The sequence below is a fragment of the Myotis brandtii genome, unplaced genomic scaffold (genome assembly GCF_000412655.1).
Source record: "Myotis brandtii unplaced genomic scaffold, ASM41265v1 scaffold3, whole genome shotgun sequence".
Lineage (NCBI taxonomy): Eukaryota > Metazoa > Chordata > Mammalia > Chiroptera > Vespertilionidae > Myotis > Myotis brandtii.
The window spans coordinates 740,539-749,110 of NW_005361457.1; positions in this window are offsets into that span (position 1 = coordinate 740,539).

The following is an 8,572-nucleotide window of genomic DNA, read 5'->3' on the forward strand; positions in this document are numbered from 1 at the left end:
AGATATAATTTTTCTTGCCCTTTCAAGTGGACCATATCATTTATTTTAGATGTGCCTTTTATAATAGCTTATAGCTGGAAATTTGTAATTCAGTCATAGAATTTCCTTCTTTTAATGGTCAAGTTTATTACTTACTGTGAGTTTTCAGTTTTTGTTTGTGCTACCTCACTTTGTGTTTTTGTGCTTTTTTCCTACTTTACTGTCTTCAATTGGATTGAACAAGTGTCTTCATTCTATTTTTTTCTGCTCTAAATTATTGGAAGTTATAATTCTTTTTTGTATTTTAGTGGTTCCCCTTAAATTTCTAATATGTGTAACCTAACCTGAAAAAGTCTAATGTTAATATCTTTATACTCCTCATTGCCCATTGAATTGCCTTGACACCTATGACAGTTAAGTTTATGTGTCAACTTGATTGGGCCACAGTGCCCCAATATTTGATAAAACATTATTGTGGATTTTTCTGTGAAGGAGATTTTGGATGAGATTAACCTTTAAATCAGTTGACTTTGAGTAAAGCAGATTACCCTTCATGTTGACCTCATTGAATCAGTTGAAGGTTTGAATAGAGCAGAGACAATATCCCCTCTAGCAAAAAGGAATTCTGCCAGTAGACTGCCCCTGGACTCAAACTTCAATTTTCCCTGCATCTCCAGTTTGTAGACCTACCTTACCAATTTTGGATTTGCCAAGCTTCCACAGTTGTGTGAATGAATTCCTTAAAATCAATCTCTCTAGTCCTAGCTGGTTTTTCTCAATGGCTAGAGCCTCAGCCTGTGGACTGAAGGGTGTGGGTTCAATTCTGGTCAAGGGCACATACCTCAGTTGCAGGCTCCATCAGAGGGTGGTCTGGGTAGGTGCAGGAGGCAATCAATCAATGTGTCTCTCACATCAATGTTTCTCTCTTTGTCTCTCCCCCTCCCTTCCACTCTCTCTAAAAATCAATGGAAAAAATATCCTGGGGAGAAGATTAACAAAAAATATTTCTCTCTCTCTTTCATCTCCGCCCCCCCTCCCCCCACGCGCCGCCGCATATATTTGTGTACACACACACACATGGTATTGATTCCTTTTCTTTGGAGAATCCTAACTAACACAGCACCATCATTAAAAATCGCTGGCCTTGCCCGGCCGGTGTGGTTCAGGGGTTGAGTGTCAACCTATGAACCTGGAGGTCATGGGTTCGATTCCTGGTCAGGGCATATGCCTGGGTTTCAGGCTCGATCCCCAGTATGGGGTGTGCAGGAGGCAGCCAATCAATGATTCTCTCTCATCATTGATGTTTCTATCTCTCTCTCCCTCTCCCTCTCTGAAATAAATAAACTCAATAAAAATAAAATAAAATAAATCGCTGGCCTTAATTTTACGGATTTATTTTTGAACTTTCAATTCTATTCCTTTTATTCCATTTACCTATATGTCTATCTTTATAACATAAGTACCAATATTAATACTTATGTTTCTATTTCAGGATTCGTACAGACAAGGTTCACACATATTAACAAGTAGTCTAGATCAGGCTTCAACCCTGGCATGGCACACACTTGGTTGTGAACTCATGAAATGTTTGTGTTTTCTGCCCAGAGAACTGAACGGACACATGATGATTTGATTTAGATTAGTATTTTGTAACCCCCTTTTCACCAAAATTGAAAAACCAGAGGACTCCAGATTTATACAAGTGCCTTAGTTCCAATTCATATCTTATATGCCCCAAATGTTTCATCTTTTGTGCCTCAACACTTAAACTCAAGTCTTTGGGCATTGTACTCCATCTCTGAATTTGATCATCACCTCCTACATGTACAGCATCAACCTGTGTTGTTAATTGATCTTTCTTTTTTTCAAAAACACTTTAAATTTTCTTTTGTTCATTGCAAAATATATATATATATGTTTATGTATATAGATTATTTTGAGCTACAATATACCCATCTTTCTTAAGTTTTTATGAGGATAGACATATTTTGCTACAGTCTTTGCTAGAAGCAGAATTCAAATATATTTATTTGTTTTTGTTTGACAACTTTAAAGGGCTGGATTAAAAATTCAAATACAGTTGGGAAAATATAAATATAGACTGTATTCACCTATAGAAACAAGAACATGAATGTCTTAAATTCTATTAATATAAAAACACTAAATTTGTAGTGTATTGAATGTACAAAGTCATTATCAGGATTAAATGAGGTGGTCCAAATGAGGATATTGGTAACTGCAATAAGTTAGTAGCCACTTAATAATTTAAACTATTATATAAATTTTGTTATTAGTTATACATTGGGTTACATGTATTTATGACTTACCTTGGGTGTTACTTAACACTCACATATTTAAATTTACCTGGTAATTGACATGATTATCTATGGCTAGTTAATTGGCTATATCCAAAGAAAAAACAAACCCCTCATATACTTATGACTAGAGGTAGTTTTGCAACTTAAAGAAGACTTTCACCCAAGTGAGGCTTCATCCCTCCCACAAGGACAGAGAGGTAGGGATGAGTGATGGTTCCCAGGTCCTTGAGAGACATACCTGCTTCATAAAGCTGGTAGGAGGATTATTTAGCTTCTAAAAAGATTTACATATATTTCAAAAAGGCAGAGAAAGAAGTTACACATTTTCTGAAGTAAGGTCTTTAAGAAAAGTGGTAAGGGAGCGTTTGTTCCCTTATTTTCAATGTGGAGAATTGTCTGTTATATTAAATTTATATCTGCCCTTGAAATGTAAGGGAGACATTGGAAAAGTGGAAAAGCAAAGAGAGTCTCATGTACCAGCAGATTTAAGATACAGAAAATACAACTGGCTAAAAAGAGAAATCAAGGCATACTTTGTTTTATTGCAATTTTCAGATATTGCATTTTTAGAGAGAGAGAGAGAGAGAGAGAGAGAGAGACATCAATGATTAGAGTCATTGATTGGCTGCCCCCTGCATGCCCCCTACCAGGGACCTAGCCTGCAACCCAGGCATGTGCCCTTGACTGGAATCGAACCTGGGACCCTTCACTCCACAGGCTGACACTCTATCCACTGAGCCAACCTGGCTAGGGCATATATTGCATTTTTTTCGTATTGAAGATAAAACCTTCTACCAACAGAAAGATTACCACTCCCTGAAGTCTCAGATAACAGAATTTTTTTTAGCAATGCAGTATTTTTAATTAAGGTATGTACATTGTTATTTTTTTAAAGACCTAATGCTATTGCACACGTAATAGACTACAGTATAATATAACTATTATTTGCACCTGAAACCAAAAATTTGTGTTACTCACTTTATTGTGATACTCGTCTTATTGTGCTAGTCTGATACTGAACCCACAATATCTTCTAGGTATGCTTGTACTTAAAATGAGTGATAGGAAGGGGTAGAGACAGAGAAAGAGAAACATCCTTGTGAGAGAGACACATGGATTGTTTGCCTCTCGCAGGCACCCCAGTCAGGGCCAGGGATGGAGTATGCAACCAAGGTACATGCCCTTGACCAGATTTGAACCTGGGCCCCTTCAGGCCTCGGGCCGGTGCTCTATCCACTGAGCCAAACTGGCTAGAGAATGATTTTTAAAAAATTTTTTTTTACATTCTGCTCAGTCCCCAGACTGGCTTTGTCTTAAGTCTGTTGTTGTTGATGGTGGTGGTGGTGTGTGTGTGTGTGTTCATAGAATGGTTGCCAGGAGTAATTGGTTTACATTATTTGTTTTGTCTTTACTTGATTTGTCAAGGAGAGAGAGAGAGAGAGAGAGAGAGAGAGAGAGAGAGAGACTCTTCCAGAAGACCCAGCAAATATCTCTTAACCTCTCTCCAGTTTGCATTGGGTCATATGCTCATTCTTTTTTTTTTTAATATATTCCATTGATTTTTTACAGAGAGGAAGGGAGAGGGATAGAGAGTGAGAAACATCGATCAGCTGCCTCCTGCACACTGGACGTGCCCGCAACCAAGGTACATGCCCCCGACCGGAATCGAACCTGGGACCCTTGAGTCCGCAGGCCGACTCTCTATCCACTGAGCCAAACCGGTCAGGGCAATATGCTCATTCTTGAATCTGTAACTGTGGGAAATAATATAGGATTTTTCTGATGGAGAAATAGATGGTTTGATATAAAGAATACCTGGGAGAAATGGAAAGAAAATAGGCATTTCTAATGTAAGGGAAAATTAGGGAAGAGATTGATCAAGGTTAATGTTATTAGTATCTGTAAGTCTAATATGAGTAAAATTAGCAGATATTTGTCATATATAAAAAACTCTTGATGGTCAGATATAAATGACAGGAAAAAAAGAATAAATTTCTTTTTCACCATTTCCTTTTATTCTAATAGAGACATAAAACTCTGTTAAATCAACATGTCTCTAGACATTAGTCCTGTTTCACACCATCTTAATATGAAAATAAGCAGGAATAGTAAAGTGTTTTTTTCCATCTGTTCCATTTCTTTGGCTATGCTAGGCTCTGACACTGCACTCTGGGTTGAATATACCCTAATTAAAATGAAGTTTTACAAATGTGATTATATGGTAATCATTTCTATTCAGCTTTAATCATAGGAAAAATACCCTGGACTAATTTTTTACTATTGAGAACTAAATAAAAGTAGGGCCAACACAAATGTTATTTTATTCTCTAATTAATCCAGTAGCTATAACCCTATCATTCTAACAACACACAGTCTTTGATGGGCAATTGTGGGGAGACAAGACAAACTGTCATTTAGACATAAAAAATTTCACTGTTATCATGTACAATTGAAAAATGTATAAAATCCCTTAATTTTCATCAAGAGAACGCTTTGCGGTTGACTTTTCCAGTTCCTGAAAAAGTGTATGAACATAATGAATAAGTGCAGATTCTATTTAAACTAGCAATAAAAACCTCCAACAAAGTTACAAAATGTCTTTCTTTGTTAAAAATGCATTTTGAATCTAAAGTAAATGGTCTCAAATATTCGTAATAATGATGATAAATTTAAAAAAGCATGCAACCTGCTAATGTGTTTTTCATTATTTAAAGCTATTCATTATAAAGGTTTTAAAGTAGCCTATTTCTGATCTCTCATAAAAAAAGAGGGGAAAGAAAGAGGGAAATATCAGACTAATTGCTATATGCTAGTGTGCCCTCCATCTTTTAGAGCTGGACCATCATCTTTTCCAAGCGATCAAACCATCAAAACAATTTTTTAGTCTAAGATTACATAGAAATAAGGCTCTTTGTATGAACTTTTCTGGTATATTCTCATGGTATAAAATGTAGGGAATGGCCCGGCTGGTGTGGCTCAATGGTTGAGCATTGACCCATGAATCGGGAGGTCACAGTTCTATTCCCAGCCAGGGTACATGCCAGGTTTCGGGCTTGATCCACAGTGGGGTCAAGAGGCAGCCCATCGACCATTCTCTCTCATCACTAATGTTTCTCTCTCTCCCTCCCTCCCTCTCTATGAAATCAATAAAAACATATTTTTTAAAAATGTAGGCATGTAGAAAACAAGGACTCTAAGCTTAAGACATAACCCCCTACATCTACAGTGTTAAGAAGCTGAAACAGCCCTAACTGGTTTTTCTCTCAGTGGATAGAGCATTGACCTGTGGACTAAAGGGTCCCAGGTTCGATTCCGGTCAAGGGCATGTACCTTGGTTGCGGGCACATCCCCAGTTGGGGTGTGCAGGAGGCAGCTGATCGATGTTTCTAACTCTCTATCCGTCTCCCTTCCTCTCTGTAAAAAAATCAATAAAAATATATATTTTTTAAAAAGCTGAAACATCTTTGTTAAATCTCCCCTTCATGTGTGTTAATTTCCAGCAAGTCTTTTCCTCTTATTTTTTCCATCTCCCTCTATGTGTATGCTACCTCAATTATTCTTGTATCAATCTGAACATAAACCAAATTCCTTACTTCCTTACTGTGAGAACAATAACTTTACATTGTTAAGACAATTTTTTGTTGCAATGGGTGAATGGAAAACAGCAGAGGTATCAAAGAGTGATAGCTCTTCTGAGAATCATGCATACCCTCTGGCCTTGTGATGATCCCTTCTCAATTTTTATCTCTTACCCACCTCTAAGAGAAACCTGAAGAACCAACTATTTTCTTAGACAATGTGGTTCTTACATAGGCACCTGGAGATCTCCGTGTTTTCCTATAAGCTTGTCAGAGAAACTTTTCCTCAATTAACACTCATGGTAGTGTTTGTGAATGCATTTTTTTCTATCTCAACATAGCTTTGGTGTAACTTCATCAAAATTTATCTCTTTTGAGACAGCCTATCTCAACCCTGTGCCTTTCACAAACTATGAGCCACTTAGGTATCACGTGGCATGGCCCAAAACAGGAGAATGACCCATTCCTATTCATAATGAAGTCTTGTTCCTTCTTGCTTAATCCATGGCTTTCTTCACACATTGGGATTCCCTGTTACGCTAACTTGGCTTTTAGACTTTTATTTTCTCTTTCCAGAACACTGTTCACTCTTCCCCTAGTGTTTGGTTTGTTCCCTAGGATTCCTGAGGGGACATCAAAAGGGCTACATTTGATTTGAAGGAAACTAGAAGTTTTGCACTTCTGGTGCTCACTAGTTATCAGTGAGAATCCCTCTCTCTCTTTTTTTTAAATCCTCACCTGAGAATATTTTTTCCATTGATTTTTTTTTGAGAGAGAGAGAGAGGAGAGAGAGAGAGAGAGAGAGAGAGAGAGAGAGAGAAAGCCAGGGAAAGGAGGGGTAGAGAAACATCAATGTGAGAGAGACATGTTGATTGGTTTCGGGCTGGGGATTGAACCCATGACTTTTTGGTCTGCGGGCCACCACCCTAACCACCTAGCTAAACCGGCCAGAGCAGAGAATCTCATTTTAACCATTTTTAAAATTGAACATTTTTACATTGTGGATTATATCAAAACTTTCTTCTTTACACCTTTAAAAATCATAATTTTTAATAGTTATTGCATTGTCTTGAAGTATCTTTAATGCTGTGTCGATATAGAAAAACAGTAATGGATTGTTTTGGCATATATGACTTCAATGCATTTGTGTAATTGAGTCAATCTCTTTTTTCCTCTCTTATTATCTTAAATTGTACTGTATATTCATGTTCAATTTTCTTTATTTGTAGGACAAACTAATTGCTAATCTTAGGGAAAGCAATATAGGTTCTTGAGCCTTATGCATCCCAGCCTCTGCCACTAATTAGGAGACTAAAGAAGAAACAAGATTGAAATTTACTTGGATGTGTAAGAAGTGTTTAGTCCTAGAGAAATGAGAATAATCACAATAAAAGCAGTTATAGACACTTTTGTTCGATGTCTTCATTATACTAGAAAATGAACATTTATAGAGTAAATAGAGGAAAAGAAAAAAACGTTAAAAGATTAAGTTGACAGAGGATAAGAGGGAAACTAAGAACGTGTGGTAGCAAAATGAAAACACTTATAAAAAAAGATGAGCAAGAAAGACTAATTATTGTCCTTTTGGCTTAGAAATAAAGAGGACTTCAGTGATCTTGATGGGCAGTTCCAAAATATTCAGGCCCTACAATGTACCAGGCACAGCAGAAACTCTAAGCAAATAATACTAAACAATTCTCTCTCCCTTTAATAAGCTTAGGCTGTGGAAGAATGTGTTTAAATGCTGATGGCAAAGAATTTAAAAAAAAGCAGTTGAAAATACGCTGAGAGACAATATGATTGATGACAGAGGTAAAATGAAACTATCAAGATCTACATGAAGGTCTTCCCTTATGGGGAGGAACAGTTATTTCTAAGCTGAGTGAGGCTAGGATAGGAAGAGGAGTATCTAATTAAGCATAGTTTTCTCTTAAAAAAATCTTGTCACTGCTGATTCGTGCAGGGCATTTAAATACAGGGGTGGGAGGGAAGATAGGCTAACACCTACCTAATGCTTCCTGCTGAAAAAAGTGACTTTAAAAACTGTTTCCTCTTGCAAATGTGTATCTGCAGCAGATATTTTAGTTCAGATTAGCTTTGAAAATATTTATGTAATTTTTTATTACTGTTTCGCACTAGCTGGTTTCACTGAAATGATCAGAGGCACGAATCATAAATTGGCAGAGGATTCACATTTAACAGGATCTTGTCAAAATGTATGACAGAGACCTTAGCAAGGCTGCAAAGTGCAGGGTCCGGGGGGCGGAGGGGGCTCTCCCAGCCCAGGCCAGTTCTGAATGCCCCCCAGCAAGAACTCTGTGGTTATAACAGAACTTGATGGTTGCACCTTTCTCCTCCCAATATGCTCTTCCCGCTCATGAAAGGGCTTCCTATGGACTAGCTCGCCTCTGGCACGTGGCTAGTGGCGGATGCTGGCCTGCGCTGCACCCCTCCCTGCCCCGCCCCAACGAGTCCTTTCAGCTCAAGCAATACCTGGCCACTGTTGGCCTGCGGTGAGCAGTTATTAATTATGCACGAAATCATGGCCCTATGAACGGTGAAGAGGTCCGTCAAGCCTGTCTGCACACAGCCTTGCTCACCGCTGGGACGATTTCTTTGTAGGATGTACACTTGGGCCATTGCTGGGGGTGGGGGTGCGGGTGCGGGTGGAGGAACGGGAGGTTAAAAGAAGTGCCC